This window comes from Siphateles boraxobius, unplaced genomic scaffold (genome assembly GCF_051911475.1).
Source record: "Siphateles boraxobius isolate OS27281-9 unplaced genomic scaffold, OSU_SipBor_1 25, whole genome shotgun sequence".
Lineage (NCBI taxonomy): Eukaryota > Metazoa > Chordata > Actinopteri > Cypriniformes > Leuciscidae > Siphateles > Siphateles boraxobius.
Genome location: NW_027508866.1, coordinates 17,765,652 through 17,791,015, shown reverse-complemented (window position 1 = coordinate 17,791,015; position 25,364 = coordinate 17,765,652). Strand labels below are relative to the sequence as shown.

Sequence of the window (25,364 nt, the reverse complement as noted above, 5' to 3'; positions counted from 1 at the left end):
GCTGACAGACATCTGTAGAGCTGCGGGCTGGGCGACACCTAACACGTTCGCTAGGTTCTATAGCCTTCGTGTGGAACCTGTTTCCTCCCGAGTTCTGGCTACGGCCAGTGGGTCGAGGGAATAGGTTGTGTCGGCTTGCTGCGCCACTCCGCCTCAAACAGCGGATACGTGCGTTCTTTGCTCCGTATGGCGCCCTACGTTGGTGAGCCTCGTGAGTTCCTCCTTCACCCCTCCGGTGCTGGGCGTGGCGGACCGCCCGGCACCAGGTCTGCTACCTCTAGTAAGGAGCTGCTAGTAGACTGGGTGCTCCAGTGGTTTCTATTTGTGACCCATGAGGCCACGTGCAGTTCAGCCGTGTCTTCCCCTTGACGGACTTGTTCGACGTCCCTGTTGAGTACGCTCCCACTTCCCTTGGATTGGGACTACCTCAGGGACTGCCATATGTTTCACTATTCCTTCGGGCTAGTACATATGTGTATTCCTGGCCTTCCTCAGTCAGGCTGGGGCTTCCGCAGCGTTCCCTCCTCTCTTGAGGGAACGCTTTCCCAGTGTTATCCAATATCCACTGTGCGGGTCTCGCGGAACAGCAGTGTGTTTCCCGTGCTAGCTCCCGCAACTTATTTCAAGAAACTGCTGCAGGGTAGCTTTGCCGGGCGCTGGAAGGGGCCAGCACCATGGCGTTTTATTAGGGATCCCAATTCGTCAGGGAACTCCCCCGACGACACGTCGGAGTTCCCAGGACGAAAGGGAACGTCTCGGTTACGTATGTAACCCTCGTTCCCTGAGTACAGGGAATGGAGACGTGTCGTCCCTTCGCCATGTTGCTGTACCTTCGCGGAGGACTGGACCCCGTTCGGCTCCTCAGCGAAAAGCATTGCGCAATGTTTACTTCCGCCTTTTATACCCGCGCTGGTAGGCGGGTCGCGGAATGCAAATCTTGCATGCCAATTTTCATTGGCTCGTTTTAATTCACTCGAAGGCAATTGGTCTCCCTAGCGTGATTCCAATTCGTCAGGGAACTCCCCCGACGACACGTCTCCGTTCCCTGTACTCAGGGAACGAGGGTTACATACGTAACCGAGACGTTTTTCCCCATTTAAACAGACAAAATGATAACGGTCTGATAAGTACGATCTAAACCAGCTAAATGCCTGTCTCTGAACACCAGTGTAGTTTTGTAGTCGATCCAAGAGTATTTTATGATCTATAGTGTCGAACGCAGCGCTAAGATCGAGTAGAACTAGTATTGACATACAGCCTTGGTCAGAAGTTAAAAGTAAATCATTCGTAATTTTAACTAGCGCAGTTTCTGTGCTATGATGCGGTCCGAATCCTGACTGAAATTTTTCATAGAAAAATTTGTATTTTTTACTTGTTGGGACCCCAGGACGAGTAGCCACTGCATAGGTAGTGGCTAATGGGGATCCAAATAAATAAATACACTTAGATCATAGATGGAAAATACCATTTACAGCCAATACAGGCAATTTACTAAGGAAAAATATGTTTTTTAAAGTTTTTTTTTTTTTTTTACAGTTATAGCACTAATGTCTTGTCTGATCTCCACCACTTTTATTTGGTGTCTTAAAAGTGTGTCCATACATATGTGTCAAATTTGTTGTAAATATCTCATTTTATTTTGACGTTTAGAGAGCACAAAAATTATCCATGGGCGACATTGATTGGATTTTTTTGTCAGTTCCTATCATAATTTTGACATTTGAGCGTTATTGTTTAGCTATTGATCTATGTTTTCAAATTTTCTGTGGTGGTTTTGTCTCGATCGGACTAATGGTTTCAAAGATAATTGCAAGTTTTTTAAGCGCTAAATGACATTGTTACACAAACCATAAGGCAAAACCTGGCATGTTTGGTATCGTTGGACTCGGCAATGATTCAGGAGGTCACTTCTGTGAAAAACGCTGCCTTGAAACTTCTCAGGCTCCTTTAGGGCATTGTGCCGATGACACATATTGAATTTTTTGAGATGTGCCAATGTTCTCATAGACTATCATGCCTGGACAAAGACACTGCATGCCAATTTTCATCGGACTAACGGTTGCGTGCGGTTATAGCCATTTCAAGATCTTTTACACTGTTATAGCGCCACCAAGTAGCCAATCGTCACGATTTTCTTCATGTGACCTCAGAACTCATAAACATGTGCCCCGAGTAGGGCTGGGACAACGCGTCGACGAAATCAATGACGTCGACGCAAAAAATACGTCGACGCAAAACATGCGCGTCGATTCGTCAGACCCAAAACAAAGATGGCGGCGCCGGAGAGTAGTAGCAACACGAGTGGTTCCTCAGACTTTCACAAGTGCAAGGCGGCACGATCATTCCTCTAAAGTACACGCATACACACACACACACACACACACACACACACACACATACACGCACAACCCACAGAAAATTGTGCGTCAGTACTTTCGGGCTTGAACGAACCATAACACACACAAATTATGCCAAACTTTCCGTATTGTCGAGTGTCCTCATAAGAGCAGTCTTAAATTAGTAAAATAAAGTATTTTATTTTAAAGAGTAAATTACTCACTCAGACCCGGTGCCAGGATGATTATTATACCGGAAAAGCCTAATAATCATGAATGCACTCCGCTTTTTTTTAACACATCTCCGGCGAACGGCTTCTTCACGCAAAAGGAAAAAATGTCATGAAACGCAGTGAAATGCAGCGACCTGTGGCGTTTCCTGAGGGATCGAGGATGGTTGTTTCTTAACTTCATTTTATACGTGCAATTCACACGAGCTCTAAGCGCGTGCGAGACTGCTGCAAGTATGCGCTTATAGTTATGTCATGAAAAATACATAGAGGACACGGACAACGCGCTGACAGACAAGACCAAGAAGGTAACATTTTATAAAGTCTCAACTTTCAAATTTGGTTAGTCAAAGAAAATTAAACCATAAATAGGCCTACTATTTTTTTGGCTCTTTAATGTGTCGTGACAGATTGCACTTTTTTTCAGTAAACTAGGCCTATATGTTATCAAGGCTTCAAGTTTTATTGAATGCTACCTCTGACTAAGAATGCATTACTTTGCACTTGAATAGTCTTTATTTTGGAATTTTAAGAGCAATAAACAAATATTGCAATGTTAAGGAATTCATGTTTTTTTTTCATTCAGATATGTAAATTAACATGTAACAATTGCTATTAGCCAATTAATGGGGAGATAATCGATAATCGAATCGAAATCGAATCGGACTGGGAAAAATTAATCGTTAGATTAATCGATGCATCGAAAAAAAATCGCTAGATTAATCATTTAAAAAATAATCGTTTATCCCAGCCCTAGTCCCGAGTTTAGCAGAAATATCTCTTTCCGTTCACAAGTTAAAGCCGTTTTAGTAAAAGTGGCATCGGTTACATTGAACATTTTGGTTCCCCTTAACGACCGTGAATTGAAATTTCGAGAATATTTCTGCAGTGGTTTGGTTCCGATCAGGCCAAAAACCTAGGAGTAGTTCGCAAAAGTAGTTTTTTCAAAAAAAACTCAATTTACTCGAAAATGGCGCGTGAAGGGCGAGCAAATCAGAGGCATGCATTTTGACTGCCCTGAGCCGAGGATTCCAATGATATAAGACACTTGAGCCTACGCCTAACAGTTTAGGAGTTATGAGCCATTTCATACTTTTGACCGCTGTAGCGCCCCCGTCTAGCCATTTGGTGACGCGGTAGGCTGTAAACTTTTGGTTAAGGTTACCCGATCAGTTTCAGATGGAGAATGCTGCATCATGGGAAAATTAACAATAACAAAAAGGTTACAGCGCTACACTGTTGAACCCCCAATCATATTTTTAACAGACTTTCAGGATTTTGGGTCAAGGTTTGATATTTGATCATATATTACCTATCGGCCCAGTTGGAATATGCACACTTTTTCTGCAGATTTTGGGGGAAGATATGTGGAATGGATTTTTTTCAAAAAAATTAATGATTGCCTAATATGGTGGCTGACTGTATAATAAAATTAGCCAAAATGTTTAATGAATGAACACACAAGGGAACTTTGTGAAATACAAAAATGGAATTCTGCAGGCGCATATTCCGTGCGGGCCTGCTTATACAACGTTAAATTTGAAGGTGGAACACGCATGCATGAGAAAATATGACCTATCTATGCATGATTTATGGGGCACTTGAGAATTATTGGTATCTGGTCTTGCTCTTTTAGAGATAACACAGACAGAAGCTTGTATCACTGATGGTGTTGGTAAGACACGCTGACCTACAAGTTCTGCTCATGCGTGAAACCACAGGGAGTTCTCAACAAGAGCCACTGTCTGTGCTTGCTGATTCCACTCGCTTGGGCCAAAAATGGAGGAAACTCAAGGGACAGCTTTATTTTTGAAGACATGGGATCATAGAATGCCATAAATCTACCAAGTCCTGCCATATCTGACATGGTTCATCCATGCATGAACTGTTGCATGTCTGGAGAACATGTTACACAGATATGAGAGTGGATTCTCCATTCCTTTGGAATTCTTTCTAAACCGGTCCTTTTTGAAGTATTCAGAGTGAAACTGAACTAGACATAGTTTCCAAATGCTACATATCCTATTTGTATGGTTCTATCTGAAAGGATTTTATCAGCCTACGTAAAATATCAGACTTTAAAAAAAGGGAAAAATAGAATCAACATTTTAGGTTTTTATTTTTTTAGATTAAAAGCTTAAGATTTCAAAACCAATTGGACTGAACAAAATACATTATCGATTGGAGTCTGACGTGGCATTTAGCACACATGAATGATATGTACTGAGACATATTAATTATGTTTATAATATGTCTGTTTCTCTAATCAAAGTTCTCTTTATTCCTTTTGTCTTATCTGTGTTCTTTGATAAGTTCTCTGATTGCTGTTCTTCATAATTATTACGTTCCTTTCATCTTTCATCAAATTTCCAATGGCAAGTAATTTCTCTTAACTTCTGAATTACAATTATGGGCATATATGGCCCACAATAAAATCAAAAGTAATGTTCAGAAATGTCTTACCTATTAAAAAAACAAAAAAACAAGTGTGAATATATATATATATACATATACAAAATCTACTAAACTAAATCTATAAAATAATCCCATGATGGGGAAAGGTTCTCTATACGAAGCACATGACAGAACCCTTTATATATAAATGGTTTACCCCCAAAATGGCTAACACATAATAGCTTTTATTTGTCTCAACCACAAATTAGTGGTCAGGAAATTATTCAAATTTAACCAAATGCACTGCTTAAAAATCCATTGCTGTCTCAGAAAAAACATCAAAGACAGAATTAAGTTTTTGTGCTGAGGGATGAATCACAATGAAACATGAGTTGCATGGTGATGCTCCAGAGCGGTGTCTTTGAAAATCTACTGAGACATATAATAATAATAATGCATCTCTACCACAGTGACGCTTTGAGGAAGACTGTCATTGTGTGGTCAGCTTTTTTAACTGCTGGTATTGGTGAGCTACTTCACTGAGAAAAGTCATTTAATGCTTTGGAGTTGAGCAGATTATTACAGAATGGCTTGCTTCCCACAATGTAAAAAATATAAAGTTGAGTAAACTTAAAAAAATAAAGCAACCAGCTGCAAAGCATTTTTGAGTTTACTCAACTTCAGTGGTCGAAGTTCATCCAACTACCGGTCTAACTCAAAGAAACGAGTAAGCACAACTACAGAGGTCCTGAAGTTCAGTAAACTCAAAAAAGCTTTGCAGCTGGTTGCTTTATTTTTTTTTACATTAACTCAACGTTGAATTTTTTTAAGTTAACTCAACTTTTTCTTTTTTTAAGTTAACTAAACTTTTTTTATTTGTTTATTCGACTTTATTCAATTTTCTTCTATCCTAATTTTACGTACTATTGTCTCACACAAATCCCTGACATTATAAGAATCCAAATGTAGGGATTACTGTAAATACAATGTAAAGACTTTCAACATTACAAAAAAAAAACTATTTATTGAAACTTTTGCAAAATGGTACATTTTCTGTCAGCATGAGGTACATAATTAGTGCTGGCATTATACAACACAAATTATTTTAAAGTGCTGGAGTAACAACATTTGTCTTAAAGTGCTAGAGTATCAAGCATAAAATGCTGCAGCAATAAACAAGATAAAACAGTTACAACACACCTTGCATGTTATTGTAAAAAATTTTCTTAAATTTAGCACATCCATGCAACAAACCTTCTAAAGCTATCAAGTAGCAAACTGTTAAAACATTTGACCTTACATTAAAACTCAAAGCTCTATTTTTTGATGTTGTACTGTTAAGGAACAACGGGAAGAACTGGAAGAACAAATTAGTGCTTGCCTTGCTTATTGACTGCAGCTACATAGACATTACTTTGTTTTTGAAAGACTGGACCCTTGCTGAGCACTGGGGGTCAAGGCCAATAAACACTTTTTGAATAGTTTCAAAAGTGTATTTAAGTTCTTTGGGATAGTTCATGTTCAGGCAGTAAATCAAGCCAAAAAGGAGAACAACAGCAGTGGGAAGGTCTTGGACATTATCCAGCACAACTAGCTCCTCAAGAACAACAGATAGAAACCTTACATTTGGGCTGGAATGGATGGTGGCAACATTGTCTTTGACGATGCTTAAGATCCCCATTGTAATGTAGAGTCAGAGGCGTTGAGATCCATTCGCAGTATTTTATTAACACATGCAATGAAGCAGAGATAGGCAGACATAAACTGTGCAGGTAAAGGGGCAATCCAAAGTTCGTAACGATATTCCGGCTAGGGTCAGGGTAGGCAGCAAAGGTTCACAAAACTAGAGTCCAGGCAGAGATCAAAGTACCAGATAACTAGAGACAGGAGAATAACGCTTGGAACTGACAGCTGAGCAAATCAAGACTTCGCAAAGTCACAGTCAAAGACAGAGTCCATATAAAGGGAAGGTAAAGATGAACAGGTGATAAACCAGGCAGGGATGGGGATGGATAATACTCGGAGGGAGAGATGGGAAATGCAGTCTTAATATTCCGGAGATAGGGAACGGATGAGGCCAGAGGGAGGCGCTGCTGAGCACTCTGTGACAGAGCCCCCCCCCCTGCGAGCGGCTCCGGAAGCGAGGGCCTGGCTGACGACGGGGTCTTCCACGGGGTCTTGGTGCGGGTCGATCTGGGTGGTCCTGATGGTAAGTGGAGAGTAGCGAGGGATCCAGAATATCCTGAGATCTAACCCAAGAGCGTTCTTCAGGTCCGCATCCCTCCCAGTCTATGAGATACTGTAGTACCCCGCCGCGGCGTCTGGAATCCAGGACCGCTCGCACCCGGTATGCCTCCTCGCCGCCAACCTCAATGGGAGGAGCCTGGACTGGAGCGCTCTCCCTCTGGACCACCTCTCCCCTGGGAGTAGTAGCGGGTCTGAAAAGAGACACATGGAAAGTGGGGGAGATGCGGTAATGAGCCGGTAGATCCAAACGAAAGGAAACTGGAGTGATCTGGCGGAGAATTTTAAATGGACCGATGAATCGAGGAGAAAGTTTTCTGCAGGGAAGTTTGAGACGAAGATCCCTGGTGGAGAGCCACACCCACTGGCCAGGTTTGTATTGAGGTCCTCTGCGCCTTCTACGATCCACGTGTTGTTGATAGTGACGGATAGCACGCTGCAAGTGGACGTGGGCGGCGTCCCAGGTGGCCTCGCTGCGCCGTAGCCATGCATCTACTGCAGGGAGATCAGATGGTTCTCCGACCCAAGGAAAGAGCGGGGGTTGGAAGCCTAGAACACATTGAAACGGGGTTAATCCTGTGGCTAGTTTCAACAGGGAATTCTGGGCGTACTCAGCCCAGACCAAAAAGCGACTCCAGTCGTGTTGATTCTGGTGGCAATAGGTGCGCAGGAAACGGATGAGGTCCTGGTTGAGTCGTTCCACCTGACCGTTGGCCTGGGGATGATAACCCGATGTGAGGCTCACGTTGATGTTCAGCTTGGTGCAGAGCTCCTTCCAGACTTTAGATATAAACTGGGGACCTCGGTCAGAAACAACGTCGTCAGGGAGTCCGAAGAGACGAAACACGTGATTTAACAGAGCCTCTGCTGTCTGAAGGGCGGTAGGCAATTTTGCCATAGGGATGAAGCGGCATGACTTGGAAAACCGGTCTACTACTGAAAGGATTGTAGTGAATCCCTGAGACTGAGGCAGATCAGTTACAAAGTCCACGGCAATGTGAGACCAGGGACGCTGAGGAATGGGCAGTGGTTGCAATAGACCAGCAGGCTTGAGATGTGAGGATTTGACGGTATTGCAAACAACACATTGGTGGATGAAAGTGATGACGTCGCTTTGCAAAGTAGACCACCAGAAACGGTTGGGGACGAGCTGAGTGGTAGCAGCAATGCCAGGATGTCCAGCGCTGGGGGTGCAGTGAACCCATTGCAGGACATGATGGCGGAGCTCGAGGGGAACATAGAGGACATTCCGGTGGAGCAGCGTGAATTCGCTGTGAAGCAGTGACCTCCGCTATGATATCCCATTGTACGGGTGCCACGACCAGTGTGGAGGGAAGAATAGACTCTGGTTTGGAGGGTTCATTGGGACTGTCGAACAGTCGAGAGAGAGCGTCAGCCTTCCCGTTCTTAGACCCCGTTCTTAGACCCCGGTCTGAAGGTTATCTTAAAGTTAAATCTGGAGAAGAACAGAGACCAACGGGCTTGACGCGCATTCAATCGCTTGGCGGATCTGATGTACTCCAGATTTCTGTGGTCCGTAAGGACAGTGAAGGGCTGACGTGCGCCCTCCAGCCAGTGCCTCCACTCACCAAAGGCTGCCTTCATGGCCAGGAGTTCTCGATCGCCCACATCATAATTACGTTCTGCTGAGTTGAGCTTGCGAGAATAGAACGCACAGGGGAACATTTTGGCCGGGTTGCCATGGCGTTGTGAGAGAATAGCACCCACTCCGGTGTTAGAAGCATCCACTTCCACGATAAATTCCCTCTCTGGATCAGGGTGATGAAGAATGGGAGCTGAGACAAATCTCTCCTTCAGCCGTTCAAATGCAGAAGTGCACTCGGAGGACCACCTGAACCTCCTCCCTCCCCCCTGAAGAAGGGATGTGAGGGGAGCCACGATAATGCTAAAGTTTCGTATAAATCTGCGGTAAAAATTGGCGAACCCCAGAAAGCGTTGCAGCTCCTTCACAGAAGAGGGTTGAGGCCAATTAACCACAGCTTGGACCTTGCAATCATCCATAAGGACCCCCTCGGCGCTGATAATGTAGCCCAGGAAAGATATTCGTGTCTGGTGAAACTCACATTTCTGGATTTTGGCATATAGCTGATTGTCGATTAGACGTTTCAGAACGGTTCGCACATCCCTCACGTGCGCTTCGAAGGTTTCAGAATAGATCAAGATGTCATCAATGTAGACAATGACGTTTTGGTTGAGCATGTCTCTGAAGATCTCATTGACAAAAAGCCTGAAACACGGAGGGACTATTGGACAGTCCGAACGGCATAACCCGATATTCATAGTGACCTGAAGTGGTAGAAAACGCCGTCTTCCACTCATCGCCCTTGCGTATGCGGATAAGGTTATAAGCATTCCGTAGGTCAAGCTTGGTGAAATACCGGGCTGTGCGAAGCATCTCCAAGGCAGCAGGGACTAAAGGCAGAGGATAGCGATATTTGACCGTCACTTCATTCAGACCCCGAAAGTCAATGCAAGGCCGGAGACCACCGTCCTTCTTCTTCACGAAAAAGAATCCAGCTGAAGCAGGAGATGTAGAGGTAGTAATGAAGCCCTTGGACAGTTGTTCGTCGATGTAAGCTCTCATGGACTCAGTCTCAGGCTGAGATAATGGGTAGACTCTCCCGCGAGGTGGTACCGCCCCAGGTAGGAGTTCAATGGTAGGAGTTTTGATGATGACTTTCTCTTTGCCTTACATGAGGACGGGAGAGGACGCTGGCGCTGTCTGTTCGCCGCTTCTCCATTTCTGATTTTAATTTAGCGTATTTTAAGAAAGTGTTTTTTTATAGGTCTTTTTTATGCCCCTTGCAAGTTTCCTACCTCTCTGTACCGCAACAATCTTTTTGACTGGGTGCTTTAGCAACGTACCTGCTGCCGCTCTTTGGTGTAAACACTCTGTGCGAACACCACCAGTGTCCAGCATGATGCTGAAATATTCCATTTCTCAACTGCTGAGTCTTAACTGCAACACTGCTCCACCTTGCATCACAGCCATAAGACAGCTTGGACTTTTGCGCCGACCCCGGTACTGCCACAGAAGTGCTCGGAAAGACTTTGTTTATCTCCTGCATGGTGCATCGACGATCCCCTCCATCTGGTCTTCAGCAACGCGTGTCGCACTACAGCGGCGTCATCAGATCACTGCCGTGCTTGGAGTATGTAGGAACCCTTCACCGCTCCTGAGAACCTCTAGCGGTGGGATATATATAAAACATGGAGTGGACCACAGTGTACTGCGGAGCTTACAGAGATGTTCACCATCAGCTCTGTCTCCTGCCACCATGGAATTATTCAATACACAATCCCTTACCAATAAATCCCTGCTTATCCATGACCACATTCTGGATAGAGGATTAGACTTCATGTGCCTAGTGGAAACTTGGCACAAAATAGGCGACCACTCAGTACTCAATGAAGCTTGCCCTCAGGGTTATGTCTATATGGAAAAATCACGCAGCTCTGGACGTGGGGGTGGTTTGGCCGTAATCTATCGGGACGAACTGAAACTCTCTCCCTTGCCACTGCCTGATCTTACCTCAATGGAATGTTTAGCCTTCAAATGTAAACCTCCATACTCCATGACAGTGCTTCTCATATACCGTCCCCCCAAACCACACTCCTCATTTCTCCCTGAAATACATGATCTACTTACATCACTTTGTTCTATGTCAACCAGGATTGTTATTCTTGGTGATTTTAATATCCATATTGACAAACCCTCCTGTCATCTTGCAACAGAGTTCCTGAGTCTGATCGATTGTCTTGGTCTCCACCAACATGTGGAGGCTCCTACGCACACCAAGGGTCACACCTTAGATCTTGTCATTACTGACGCGGCCCCCATAAACAACCTGGAGGTGAAAGATTTGGGCGTGTCTGATCACAAGTTGGTCTCTATGGCCCTTACATTCTCACTGCCCATCATTAGACCAAAACGCCAAATATCTTTCAGGAACTGGAAGCAAATTAACCCAAATTCTTTCACCGCAGACCTTCAGTCCAATATAAACTGCCCAGTCTCTACAACAGTGGACGGACTAGTGGATCACTACAATACATCATTGAGCAGTGTTTTTGACCGCCATGCCCCTGTCAAGACACGGGAAGTCAACTTCGAACGCTCTGCACCCTGGTTCACGCAGGAACTGCGGCAAATGAAAACTGATGGCCGTATCCTGGAACGACGCTGTAAACAGACTGGTCTAACTGTTCACAATCTTGCTTTCCGTGACCATCAAAAGGCTTATCTTAAGTCCTTGAAGGGTGCACGCGCAAAATTTTATTCCAACCTCATCAATAAGAACACTGGAAATTCTAAACAGCTTTTTTCTACAGTAAACAATCTCCTGAAGCCGAAATCATCTATATCCACTGAAGCCACAGTGGAGCGATGCAACAGCTTCATGGACTTTTTTCAGATCTAAAGTCAATAACATCCGCACTTCTAAATCTATATCTGGCTCTCCATCACTGTCTCCATCGTCCTCCAACCCCCTGTCCGGTGGATTGACGATCCTTCCGTACTTTGCCGAGATTCAGCAGAGCCATGTTGAGGAAATCATCAATAAAATGAAGCCGTCCGCCTGCATCCTGGATCCCATCCCGACTGTTTTGCTCAAGTCGCTCATTTCCAGTGTCAGCCCAATCATCACTGAGTTTATTAATCTCTCACTAAAAACAGCCGTTGTCCCTCCTGCCCTTAAAGCTGCTGTCATTTGTCCGAAACTTAAGAAACCAACTCTAGACCCAGAGGTCCTGGGAAACTACAGACCAATCTCCAACCTCACCTTTCTATCAAAGGTTCTAGAGAAGGAAGTCGCCATTCAGCTTCACAACCATCTAGAACACAATAACTTATATGAGGTTTTTCAATCAGGCTTTCGTTCGGCCCACAGCACCGAAACAGCTCTGCTAAGGGTGACAAATGACCTTCTCATGGCAGCTGATTCAGGATCACCATCATTGCTCATTCTACTCGACCTAACAGCGGCATTCGACACGGTCGACCATACCATCCTTCGGGACCGCCTTCACAATACAGTTGGACTATCGGGAACAGCACTGCAGTGGTTTCAGTCCTACCTCTCTGGCAGGACTGAACGAGTCATTTTAGGAGAATATGAGTCCAGGCTGCTCCCTGTTACGTGTGGTGTTCCGCAGGGGTCGGTTCTCGGGCCTATTCTATTTATTCTATACCTGCTTCCCCTCGGTTCTGTCATCAGCAGACATGGACTATCTTTCCACTGTTGTGCGGATGATTTGCAACTTTATATTAAAACTGCTCCAAGCTCCTCCGCAATCTTGTCGCGACTCAACACATGTCTACTGGAGATAAAGGAATGGTTGGTTAGCAACTTCCTCCAGCTAAATTCCGGTAAAACTGAGGCACTACTTGTTGGAACCCCACAACAGATCCACTCCTCTCCCGTATCTCAATTCATCCTGGACGACCAAGTCATCACTTTCTCTTCCTCAGTTACAAACCTAGGGGTTAGGTTTGACCCGCAGCTGACCTTCAATGAACACATTAAATATATCTGCAAAACCTCCTTCAACCATCTTCGAAATATCTCCAAACTACGTCCTCTTTTAACTCTTTCGGATTCAGAGAAACTTGTTCATGCTTTTATTTCCACCAGGTTGGATTATTGTAACGGACTCTTCATTGGGATTTCTGCCAGAAACATGCAGAAGCTACAATACATCCAAAATAGCGCTGCCAGAGTCCTCATGAGAGTCTGAAAATATGATCACATAACTCCCATCCTACATTCACTCCACTGGCTCCCTGTTTCATCACGGATTGATTTCAAAATTCTGCTATTCACACACAAATGAATCACTGGTCATGCACCACCTTATCTACAAGAACTCATCACCTTGAAATCCTCCTCCCGCACTCTCAGATCATCAGGTCACCTACTTCTTCAGGTCCCGACCACAAGACTTCGCACTATGGGGGACCGAGCTTTCTGCTCAGCTGCACCTCGGCTTTGGAACCACCTTCCGAGTGATCTGAGAGAAGTACAGAGCATGGACACCTTCAAGGCAGAACTGAAGACTTTTTTATTTAGAAAGGCTTTTATGTGCTGATTTTATTGTTCTTAATATTCTGTAGCTATTGTATTGTTGCTCTTTTGTAGCACTTTGAGATTCTTTGGAATGAAAAGTGCGTTATAAATAAAATCTATTATTATTATTATTATTATGAATGGCACAATCGCCCGCTTGGTGTGGAGGTAGTTGATCAGCTTCTCTCTCGCTGAATGCCAGACTCAAATCATGATAGACAGCCGGTAAATCTTGAAGATTCGATTCCTTAGAGGACCCAGAGCATGTTTCAGGACCTTGGACAGCGGGTATGCAGGTCTTGTGACAAAAAGGAGACCACTGGGTGATCCTCCTCTCTGACCAGGATATCTGTGGATTGTGATTCTCCAACCAAGGAAATCCCAGTATCACCGGATGAAGAGGCGAATTAATGGCAAGAAGCTGTATAGTTTCGGTGTGCAGAGAACCGATGTTGAGAGTGAGGGGTTGTGTGATGTACTGCACGCTCCCTGTCCCCAGGGGGCGCCCATCCAGCGCTGCCACAGCCACATGCAAGTCACAAGAGACGAGAGACAGACGATGAGTTTTGGCAAAAGAAAGATCAATAAAACTTCCTGCCGCTCCTGAATCAATTAAAGCTTTAGTTTTAACACTCTCTCCATTAGAATATAAGGAAACCTCCAAAACGAGTGAGTTTAAAGTTGAAATCAGAGAACTCACCGCAATAGGAACTGTAGAAGTGGGTCTCCCCGGAGGTCTCACAGGACAGGAAGCTCGCAGATGACCAGGTTGAGCGCAATACATACAGAGATTATTCCGCCTTCTTCTCTCCCGCTCGGCTGGAATGATATGCGTGATGCCGATCTGCATGGGCTCAGGTTCTGTGCTGACAGAGGGATTAACAGGGAAGTTAGTCATGTACGATGGGCGACGAGCCCGGATGAGGTGGTCGAGTCGGATGGCGAGATCCATGATCTGATTTAAAGTCTTTCCATCATCGCGGCAGGCTAGCTCTCCCTGAAGCTCCGAGATGAGACCCTTTCGGTATAAGAGCTTGAGAGGTTCCTCGGTCCAGCCCGTCTGTGCAGCGAGCGTCCGAAATGTGAGGGTGTAATCAGCCGCCGTTGAGCTTCCCTGGCGTAACGAAAGAAGAAGTTCCCCCGGATCCTTTCCACTCGCGGGTGTTCGATCACCTCTCTGAAGTGAGTAACAAACGTATCGTAAGAGAAAGTAGAAAGCTGACCTCCTGACCACATCGCCGTTGCCCACTCCAGCGCCTTTCCAGTGAGGAGCGAACACACAAAAAAGATACGGCTGTCGTCGGTGGTGTGTTCCCGTGACTGTTTAAAATAAATCTCACACTGCATCAGAAAGCCTTTACAAGTGATTGGTAATCCATTGAATTTCTCGGGGAGTGACATTTTGGGATTGCTGAAGGACGGACTCTCAACTGGTTGAGGAACAGCAGGTGCAGCGGGTGTTGGAGCCTGATTAGCGACGGTGAGTGTTTGAACAGATTTCACCAGTTCCTCCGTGAGATTTGTTAGTTTAACCAGCTGCTGGCGATGTGCAACCAACTCCGATGCTTGTGAGGAAACTTCGTGGGTTAGGCGGAGAAAATCTGCTGGATCTTGTGGCGGCGAAGTCTTCTGTAATGTAGAGTCAGAGGCGTTGAGATCCATTCGCAGTATTTTATTCACACATGCAATGAAGCAGAGATAGGCAGACATAAACTGTGCAGGTAAAGGGGCAATCCAAAGTTCGTAACGATATTCCGGCTAGGGTCAGGGTAGGCAGCAAAGGTTCACAAAACTAGAGTCCAGGCAGAGATCAAAGTACCAGATAACTAGAGACAGGAGAATAACGCTTGGAACTGACAGCTGAGCAAATCAAGACTTCGCAAAGTCACAGTCAAAGACAGAGTCCATATAAAGGGAAGGTAAAGATGAACAGGTGACGGTGATGGGGATAATTAGATATACCAGGCAGGGATGGGGATGGATAATACTCGGAGGGAGAGATGGGAAATGCAGTCTTAATATTCCGGAGATAGGGAACGGATGAGGCCAGAGGGAGGCGCTGCTGAGCACTCTGTGACACCCATCTTCATCCCCTTTGTGTATTCGTCTTCTGGCTCTGTGTCCTGGAGTAAAAAGCAGCATAAAAACAGGGTGAGTAAAATTAATTTCTCTTAGTTTATATCTGCTATATTTATATTCTTGTACACTCTTTCATATTATATTAATTGTATTTATTCTTTACTATTGCCACACTTTTTTAATCTCATGATTGTGTGCTGTATTGTTTTTTCAGGTTGAAGATCAGAGGGAATGTCTCAATATTAAGTTTTCAATTTCTCAATGTTGCGAAATAGTAATATTTCATTGTGTTTGCTTTGGCATAACACTTCATGAATTTGTGCTACCAGGTGAAATCAGACTGACCACTGAGAATAATTCAAATAAGATTATTTGGTAACACTTAACACTAAGGTTTAATTAGTTAACTACATTAGTTAACATGAACTAATAATGAACTGCACTTCTACAGCATTTATTCATACATTTTCTAATACATAAATAAAACCTAATTAAAGTTGTATTTGTTAACATTAGTTAATGCACTTTGAGCTGACATGAACAAACAATGAACAGTTGTATTTTAATTGACTAACATTAAAATGATTAACAAATACAGTAACAAATGTATGGTTTATGGTTGGTTCATGTTAGTTTATACATTAATGTTTGCAAATTAAACCTTTTTGTTAAGCGTTACCGATTATTAACCCCTTGAGCCGCAGGGATCACTGGTGATCCCGAATTTTACATTCAAAAAAATTGTGCATTGTTTTTGAGCTGCTTTATCTCTCTATTAGTAATTGCTAGAGCACTTCTGAGTATTTCACAGTAAACTGTCAAGTGTTAGCTTTTAAATGATACCTTAAACTATTTTTTACCATCAGTTTGTCTCCTACTTTCTACTCTTCCCTCGGCCTCTTGTCTGATAGAACAGTTAGTTGATGTGTTTAGGATAACAGACAAAACTGTTATCTCCTGACAGGATCTGGGGAAGGATCTCAGGTATGAGTATATGTGCTGATACGCATCTTCTTACCAAGCAAGTCCTCAGAAAGTTTCCTGACTTTTCCCTCATAAACACCGGGAGCCCTTCGAGAGCTGTAGCCTTTCTATGAGCAAGGACATCAGAGGTCTGAAAGACAGAAAAACAAATACAGAACAAGTTAGATCCAACCAGAAGCAGATATCACGCTACAAATGAAGTGTTACAGGCAGCCGTTTTCTTTTCGAGAGATCATCTAACTTGGATGTGGATTTTGAAACTTTGCAGATCGATTGCATGCACAAATACCTACATTTCACACAAAAAAAGGGGTAAAATCTGAAAATATCATTGTAGTTCACTTTAACCAGCGATATTTGATCTTTGAGAGAGATTTGGTAAATACCTGATTATCAAGTTGGTCCAGGAGGGTTTTCATTTCCTCTCCATAGGCTCCACCACAGGCTCTGTACAGCTTGATCATCGGTGATGCTTTCTTTTTCTTCTCTTTGCTTTCTTCAAGCGTCTAAAATCCTCATTCGCTCTTCTTTGGTTTACAGTGACTTCAGAGCAACCTACTGATCGTAGTTTCTGGCGGTAGTTGCCAACCTTGTATTTGATGCTCATAGTCCAGCTGTGATAACCTGTTCCAGAGCCCCGATCTTTGAGACATGGATGCTTTTCAACCAATGCAGCAGACACCGATTCCAACTCTTTATTATTTGGATAAGCTTTGAATGAAAAAAATTTCTTGAGCTATGGCATCCAAGATATCCATTTTCATTTCTCTTGATATTGTGAGCAGTGTTCCATCTTCTTTAAAATTTTCATTCCCTTTGGCAAGCCGTAACTCGACATCATACGTGAATTTGGGAATCGGGAAAGTAGAGGGCCACTGAAAACTTTCACGCTGTCTCATAGTCAAGGAAGGGGAACTCTGGATTGAGCTGATGGATGGGGATGACACACTGGCAGTGTCTAACGAGGAAATGGAGATCTCTGATTCAGATTCTTCAGGTACATTCAAGAGTATCTTCAGCACTGCTCTATCTGGTGGAAGCTCTGTTATATTGGTCAAGTTACAGAGTTCATTCCCGAACTCTGGATCCTCAAAATGAATCAAAAAATCAACCTTGATTTCAAGCTTTTCTTGAAGAATTCTTTTCAAGTGTTCAACTGAAGTGAGGTTTTCCAAAATATCCAACCTCCTAATATTATCAGGGGCCAACACAACCCGCAGCCGCATATTCTGTAAGAAATAATTAAAAGATTATACTACATCAAGTAGAGGGCAAAACCTATGATATGTGCCAAAACATTGTATGATTTAAAGGGGTAGTTCAAAGATGAAAACTTTCATAATTTGTTTAGGATCATATACTTCACAAGAAACATTAGGTACTTTTGATATTTTATTTTTATTTTTTTATCTTTAAAATTAGATATTTGGCATTATAATGTTTTATTTGTTAAAACACATGCTTTTGTCTTCTGCCTTAGGAAGTCATACAGTTTTATAATGTCATGAGGGAGAGCAACTTTTGACAATTTACATTTTGTGGAACTATCCCTTTAACCCATAACAAATACTACAATTACGTAAAAGTTCAAATAAAAATTCAATGGCCCAATTTTAATGGAGGCAGTGTGGCTATGTGAAGAACAATTAATGGAGAAGGAACTTCTTTAGTGCAATCATGTTCTTTCCCTGAACTGTATACGAGGTGAGAGGTTGGTAATCATTAAGGTCCTCTGGCTCAAGTATTTCAATTGTGCTTGTTTCAGAAACCTCATAGCACCTATAGTGTTCAATGTACCATGACAAAAGCCTTTTGTAAATGAAGGACACTTTGTTAGCATTCACTAATACACTGAGAATTCAGAAAAATTCAGGCAAGCCACTGCATTGACCTGAAGACAAAATCATGCCTTCACTGAAGTGAATTCCATGCAGATGTACATCAGACGCGAAAGACAAAACTTCTTTGTGTGGGTATTTTTTCTGAAGTGCAGTCTTCTGTAGCACTTCTAATGTACACGTTCTTACCGTTTCCACATTCTGCACAGACAAAGGCAAAGAAAAGAGACTTGGACCATTGAGGAAATGGGCCATCATAAGCTGATGCTTAGTTGCCAAAGTGAGTGGAATGTTTTTGAAACTGTGGACGTCACTCACCACACCTTTGATATAGCTATGCTTGTCCTCAAATCTGATTGTCCAGAGCTCGACTAATGGCCCAAAGCAGCGAATCAAGTGTGGATAGTGCTCCACATAGTGGTGTTTTGGTCGCAATTTAAGGTTTGGGAATCTGTCTTTGAGTAGTTGTCGGTGTTCTAATGTTTTTCGTTCTAAAAAGCATAGGGTTGCTTCTGAGAACTGGCCTGACATTACCAACTCAACTATCTCTCTCAAGTTCATCAAAATTTCCCAAAAAGCCTCAGAATTGGTTACAAGGTGACCAATCATTAAAGGTAACAAGCGTAGCAATGCCCAATTCTCATGCCCATTCCCACCTATGGTTTTCTTAGAAAAGCTGGACTGGGAAATTACTTGGGGTCTGTTCACTCTGTCTGAGTCCTTGTAAGGAAAGGATTTAATACAGTTGTTCAGAGTAAGAAGAGTAAAATGTCCCTTTGAGATGAGTTCTTTCAAGCAAATTGATAACTCAAATGGGACAATACCTTCCAATGTGTCATGTAGGACATCTGGTGGGAATCCAGTTATTGGGTGAAAGAAAGAAAGGTGCTAACTGAGGACACATTCTTTTTCTACACCAAGTTTGCTCTGAAGCTCATGGTGGTCTCTCAGTTCATCTGTAATGGAGTTGTGCTGTTCAACGGTTCATAGCTGAAAAAAACTTGCATCTTGTTTCTGTATGTCATCTTTGCTGACTTGGCAAAATCTACACAGGTTCTCAGCTTGAATGCTTTCTTGAAAGCCAGCAAGACCGTGAGCCCCAAGATTGTCAGCACATACACAAAACACCGTTCCTCTAAGATGTGCATTCAGGGCTTCATCAAACACACCTTGCTGCTCCAGGACTTTTAAGAGTGGATCGAAAAATTTGTCATAGCCAATTTTTTTTTACATCACTGCTCTTTCCAAGTAGAGCCAGTTGTATTTTGGGAAGTGTAGAACGGAATTTTGCAGGCAGATTTAGAAGCACCCAATAAACAGCTGTGATCTTGTGAATCTTTTTCGAAGTGCCCAGGGGATTGCAAACCTCAAAATCATCAATGTAGATACCCACTGAAAGGCAATTACTTTGAACACCTAAAAGTTGGTTTTCTTTGTAGTACTGCCCACTACGAGTAGATGTGTACTGTCCTGGTAACTCATCCTCTACAAAAACAGCTCTTTCAAGACATCTTCACTGTTGAGTAACACTTGAAGAACTCTCAACACTTGAGACATACACAAAGGTATTTTGATTTAGCCTATCATAACGGTACTCCACCGGATCAATTCCTTGAAAATGTTCTTTAAAATAAGCATTCCTTCGATAATCTGTTGAGAGTGTACCCTTCTTTGCAGTGGCTGTAAAAACAGGATTTGTTTTAAGCACTTCTGCTGATATCAAATCAGAAAGCTCTTCTGCCACTGAATCATCAATGTGGCTTTCATATGTTCTTGAAAATCCCCTGATCGATTGTTTTGCTGCATAACTAGATAACGAAACAATATCACTCATCCAAATTAATATCTCCTGAGTTGCACTTTTTGAAACATGCAAAATTGTCTGCATATAAAGGATCAATGATGCAAGTTTGCCCTCTAACCTTAAATAATCTACAGGCTCTGAATACGAGTTTGTTTCAGGTCCAGAAAGAGTTAAGGAACAGTGCTATCTGTAACATCTGACTGTTGCTTTGGTATATGATCTCCAGTCTCTTCCGACCAAGATTCTTCATTGCTTTCCAAATCATCCGTTTGAAATGTAACAGAAGAGCTGAAATCTTTAAAACCTTGAGACTTATGTCTACGAGTTATGTGGCTAGTAAAAGTTGAAAGGACATTGGTTGTCAGCTCACAATCTTTGAAAGGACATTTGACTGTGTCATGTGTCTTCAAATTATTGATGGCTGACAAAAATCTTTAAAATCACATAACTCGCACGAAAAATTAAAGTGCTCTGTAACTGCAATAGTCTGTTTGTGTGCTCTTGTCAAATGTGATTTTAACGCACCTACAGTTTTGAAAGTACAGATGCAGTCAGTATACAAGCAAGGCTTGTATCGTCCTTGATAATGGTGAAATCTGTAGTGTTTCAAAAGGACCTCTCTGCTACTGTGGGCAAATTTGCAAAACTTACACTGCATTCCAAACCTATAAAAAGAAGAAAAACAAAAATAGTTAGAGATGTGCAATGTTACATTTCTACAAAATTAACATTAAAGGTTGTTAACTAAAAACAAACAAGACTTGTACAGCATTTATTAATCTTAGTGTGAATTTCAACATTTACTAATACATTATTACTGTCAAAAGTTTTATTTGTTAACATTAGTTAACACACTGTGAGCTAAAACGAACAAACAATGAACAACTGTTTTTTATTAACTATTATTAAAGATAAATAAATACTGTAAAAAAATAATTGCTCATTGTTAATTCATACGTTTACTAATGTTAACGAATGAGACCTAATCTAAAGTGTTACCATATACCACACACATGCTACGTTAACAAAAATGAAATAATATCCACAATAAAAATGCAGCTGCTTCATTAACATTACTGAAAGACAGACAGACAACAAAACATATGTTAGATTGCTGCTACAGTCAAGTTACATGATTTGACTCATTTGGACATTAAAAGCTAATGTCTGCAACTTTTGGCGTTCTAGCAGTTCTCTTACGAGAGGTTCTCTCGTATTGCGTAAGTTTAGCTTACGCTACGGGAAAGATCCATCTTCTCGAGATATTGAAGCCAAAAAAATCATCCTTGATTTTGTATTCATTGCCAACGCAGTGCAGCAGCTAGCAGACCTAGAGCAGGCCATCTCGTGTGCTCATTGGCTGCCCTACGGGCAACTGCTGCAGCCTACCAGTGAGCCCGGCGTGACGTCACGCCCAATGAAGGGCGTCCGCGCCTTGATAGCGTCACAGCCCGCCAGAATGGGCGTGTCTTAGCGTATAAAAGTCGGGGCTGTAGGCTGACTTCCCTGATTTTTCGTCTCTTCAGCGAGTTCTTCGCATCTTTGGATCTGAGAGAAGCCACCGCCGCCGTCGAACAAGCGAAACAGCCAGCTTAGGACAGCGCTGAGGAAGCCGGCCGTCTTTGCCACCTTCAGCCAACCGTGCGAGCTACGCTATCCGGCCCTCTCGAGCTCTCTGCATGACCCGGACGGGCATCATCTGTGTCACATGTAGGTCCCGTGCCCACTACTAGTGCGCGCGCCCTCATACAAACACTGTTCCCAGTTCTGCTCGACCAACGAGCACGCGGCTAGCTCTCTTTACGTTACAAGAGAGCTACCCCGCCCTCGTGTCCCCGTTCGCGCGTCATGCAGAGCCCTCTCGAGCTCTCTGCATGACCCGGACGGGCATCATCTGTGTCACATGTAGGTCCCGTGCCCACTACTTGTGCGCGCGCCCTCATACAAACACTGTTCCCAGCTGTGCTCGTCATGCAGTGCCCTCTCGAGCTCGCTGCATGACCCGGATGGGCATCAACATACGCGACGTACTGGATGCGTGGTAAGAGCAGAAATTTTTATACAGTTCGGCTCGATCAACTATCTCTCTTTACGTTACAAGAGAGCTACCCCGTCCTCGCGTCCCCGTTCGCGCGTCATGCAGAGCTCTCTCGAGCTGTCGAAATGTCTCGCCCTGTCAGTCCCCTTAGATAAGGCTACTGCAGCGGTGTATTTGGCAGCCAACGAGCCGGTAATGCAACCCGCTCGCCTGCACACATCCGCCGCTCTCGCGGTGACCCAGAGAAATCTCAAGTGAGTATAATGTCTGGTTATCCGGCTCATGGCGTTGGTGTCTTGAGTGTAGAAAAGGTGCCCACATCTCGGTGTTCACCCTTACACACAAACACGATACCCCCCGTGTCTCCCGCAGAGCCCACTCTCATAAAGCTGGCAAATGCCGCTCGAGTGCTAGATTTAGGAAACGTGCCCACAACTCTGTGCTCACGCGTATTTTCTGCCCGCTCTGTCACACGGCCAGAACAGCCTCATACATGTCAGGTTAAGAATGTAAGTTACGTGCCCGCTCACAAGCGCTCACGCTTACTAACAGACACACCGCCTCTGAAAAGACGCGTGTGTCCCGCTGCGGCCGGACCACCGTCAAAGTTTATTTCCCTGTCAGTCCCCTTCAAACAGGCTACTGCAGTGGTTCATTTAGCAGCCAACGAGCCGGTTTGTTCACCCTCTCGCCTGCACACAAATGCCGTTTTCACAGCGACCCAGAGTAATCTCAAATAGAGTATAATGTCTGGTCCGGCTCACGCCATCGGTGTTTTAAGCGTAGTGAAAGTGCCCACGCCCCAGTGTTCACCCCTACACACAAGCACTTCGAATCTCGTGTCACTCACAGAGCACACTCTCATAAAGCGGAAAAAAGCGGCTCGAGTGTTGAATGTAAGAAATGTGTCCACAGGTCTGTGCCCACTATCTGCCCGCTCTGTTACACGATCAAAAAAGCAGGTTATGAATGTAAGTCTCGTGCCCGCCAGAGAGCGTTCACGCTTGCTAACACAAACCTCCCCCCGGGCCCCGCCCGCGCGTTTAAGTGTTATCACAAAACGCAGGGCATTAATAAGACGCTCCCCATCCATTATGATCGGGGCGTCAAATACACTTGTAAGTCTCGTGCCTGCGCACACGCGCTCATGCCTACAGGAAGCTTTTCCACCCGGAGCGCTGCTCGCGTGTCAAAGAGTAAAAAAAGAATGTTCCCCATCTCTTATGATTGGGACATCTCACATAAATCAGCCGGTTTCGGCTTTCAGCGAGCAGCCATTGCCCAGAACCGAGAGCGTGCGCGCCACGCTTTCGGCTCCGGTTCAGTTTCACAAGCCCGCAAATGGCGGCGATCTGAACCCGGAGGCCATTCGCCCCCTAGCGGCTCACATTGCTGCGTGGGAAACTATCCCAGGGATTTCAGAATGGGTGCTGCGCACAATAAAGCAGGGCTATACACTTCAATTCATTTGCCGTCCCCCGCGCTTTCAAGCCCGGACCACGACAATAGTGAATGTGGAAGTAGCACACCTACTTCACGCAGAAATAGCAAAGCTGCTGTGCAAAGGGGCTATAGAAAAGGTACCGCCTTCTCTGAGCGAGTCAGGTTTTTACAGCCGATATTTTCTCGTACCCAAGAAGGACGGAGCCTTCAAACCTATCCTAGATCTGAGACATTTGAACAAAGTGCTTGCGAAAAGACAGTTCAAAATGCTTACGACCAGGAAAATCCTGGCGCACGTTCGCCCGAGGGACTGGTTTATTTTTTCTAGATCTGAAGGATGCCTATTTTCAGATTCAGATAATACCCCGTCACAGGCAATTTTTGAGATTCACCTTCGACGGTCAGGTATATCAATACACCGTCCTGGCGTTCGGCCTGTCCCGAGTACCCCGTACATTTACGAAGTGCATGGACGCGGCGCTCGCCCCCCTGAGAAGTCAGGGGCTGCGAATAATGAACTATCTGGATGATTGGCTGATATTGGCACAGTCAGAGACAGAACTGCTATCTCACAGAACAGTGCTTCTCAGTCACTTGGAAAGCTTGGGTCTCACGGTCAACTGGACCAAGAGCTCATTACTGCCCAGCCAGTCAATTTCCTTTTTAGGAATAGAACTGGACTCCGTGACCATGACGGCTCGTTTATCGACACAGCGCGCACGCCGTGTTCGCCACCTAGCCGCATCTTTCCAGAAGGGCAGCTTTCTCCCTTTGAAAACATTTCAAAGGATGTTGGGCTGTATGGCATCAGCTGCAGCGGTGCTTCAGCTGGGCCTACTGCGCATGCACCCTCTCCAACGCTGGTTGAATGCTCGCGCGTCCCGCCGAGCCTGGGGTTCTGGCGGCCAGAAAATCAGAGTGACTCAGACCTGCATAGCGGCTCTGCAGCCCTGGTTAGTAGCCGACTGGTACCAGCAGGGAGTGATGATGGGAACCATCTCTAATCGGAAAGTCATTCGACAGACGCGTCCAACTCGGGTTGGGGCACGCTGTTCGAGGGCAGACCGGTCTTCGGCCAGTGGTCAGACCAAGAGAAGTGTTTTCACATAAACTGTCTGGAAATGATAGCGGTCGAGAACGCGCTGAAGCGCTTCCTCCCGTTCATACAGGACCAACATGTTCTTGTCCGCTCGGACAACATGTCTGTGGTATCCTATGTAAACCGTCAGGGCGGTGTCAGATCCAGAAATATCTGCAATCTGACGGAACGCCTCCTTATTTGGTCTCAGATGCACCTGCGTTCGCTGAGGGCGGCGCATGTGCCTGGCCATTTGAACGACAGCCCAGACAAACTGTCCAGGGACAATGTTCCCCCAGGGGAATGGTCCCTGCACCCCCAAACGGTCCAGAAGCTGTGGCGCCTATTCGGCAGAGCGGAAGTCGACCTATTTGCGTCAAAAGACAGCGCTCAATGCCCGACGTTCTTCTCGAAGGACGAGGACGCGCTGGCTCAGGTTTGGCCCAGCCTCCCGCTATATGCTTTCCCTCCGGTCTCTCTGTTACCACAGGTGATCAAGAGAATCAGGGAACATGCCACTCGGTGCTCCTCATAGCCCCGCGTTGGGAGAATCAGATTTGGTTCCCGGAACTAGCACGGCTGTCACTTACAGCTCCATGGCCGATTCCGGTGAGGGCAGATCTCCTCTCTCAGGCTCGCGGCGCGATCTGGCATCCCCATCCAGAGCGCTGGTCTCTGCACGCATGGTTGATCAACGGGTACTCGTTGTCCTGCCAGATGGAGTGATGAACACGAGCACGCAGCCTAGAGTTCCTTCCACGAGAAGGCTCTACGCGTCTAAATGGTCGCTGTTCTCCGGATGGTGCA

General features: G+C 44.6%; 1 long non-coding RNA gene across 1 annotated transcript; it reads right to left on the bottom strand.

Annotated features, from left to right (window-relative positions):
* Positions 1-6,196: 6,196 nt before the first annotated feature.
* Positions 6,197-16,470, bottom strand: LOC143749545 (uncharacterized). Its single transcript, XR_013207014.1, has 3 exons — positions 16,391-16,470; positions 15,364-15,416; positions 6,197-6,627 (listed from the first exon to the last, which is right to left on the bottom strand). It is a non-coding gene; the product is annotated as an uncharacterized LOC143749545 (long non-coding RNA).
* Positions 16,471-25,364: the final 8,894 nt, after the last annotated feature.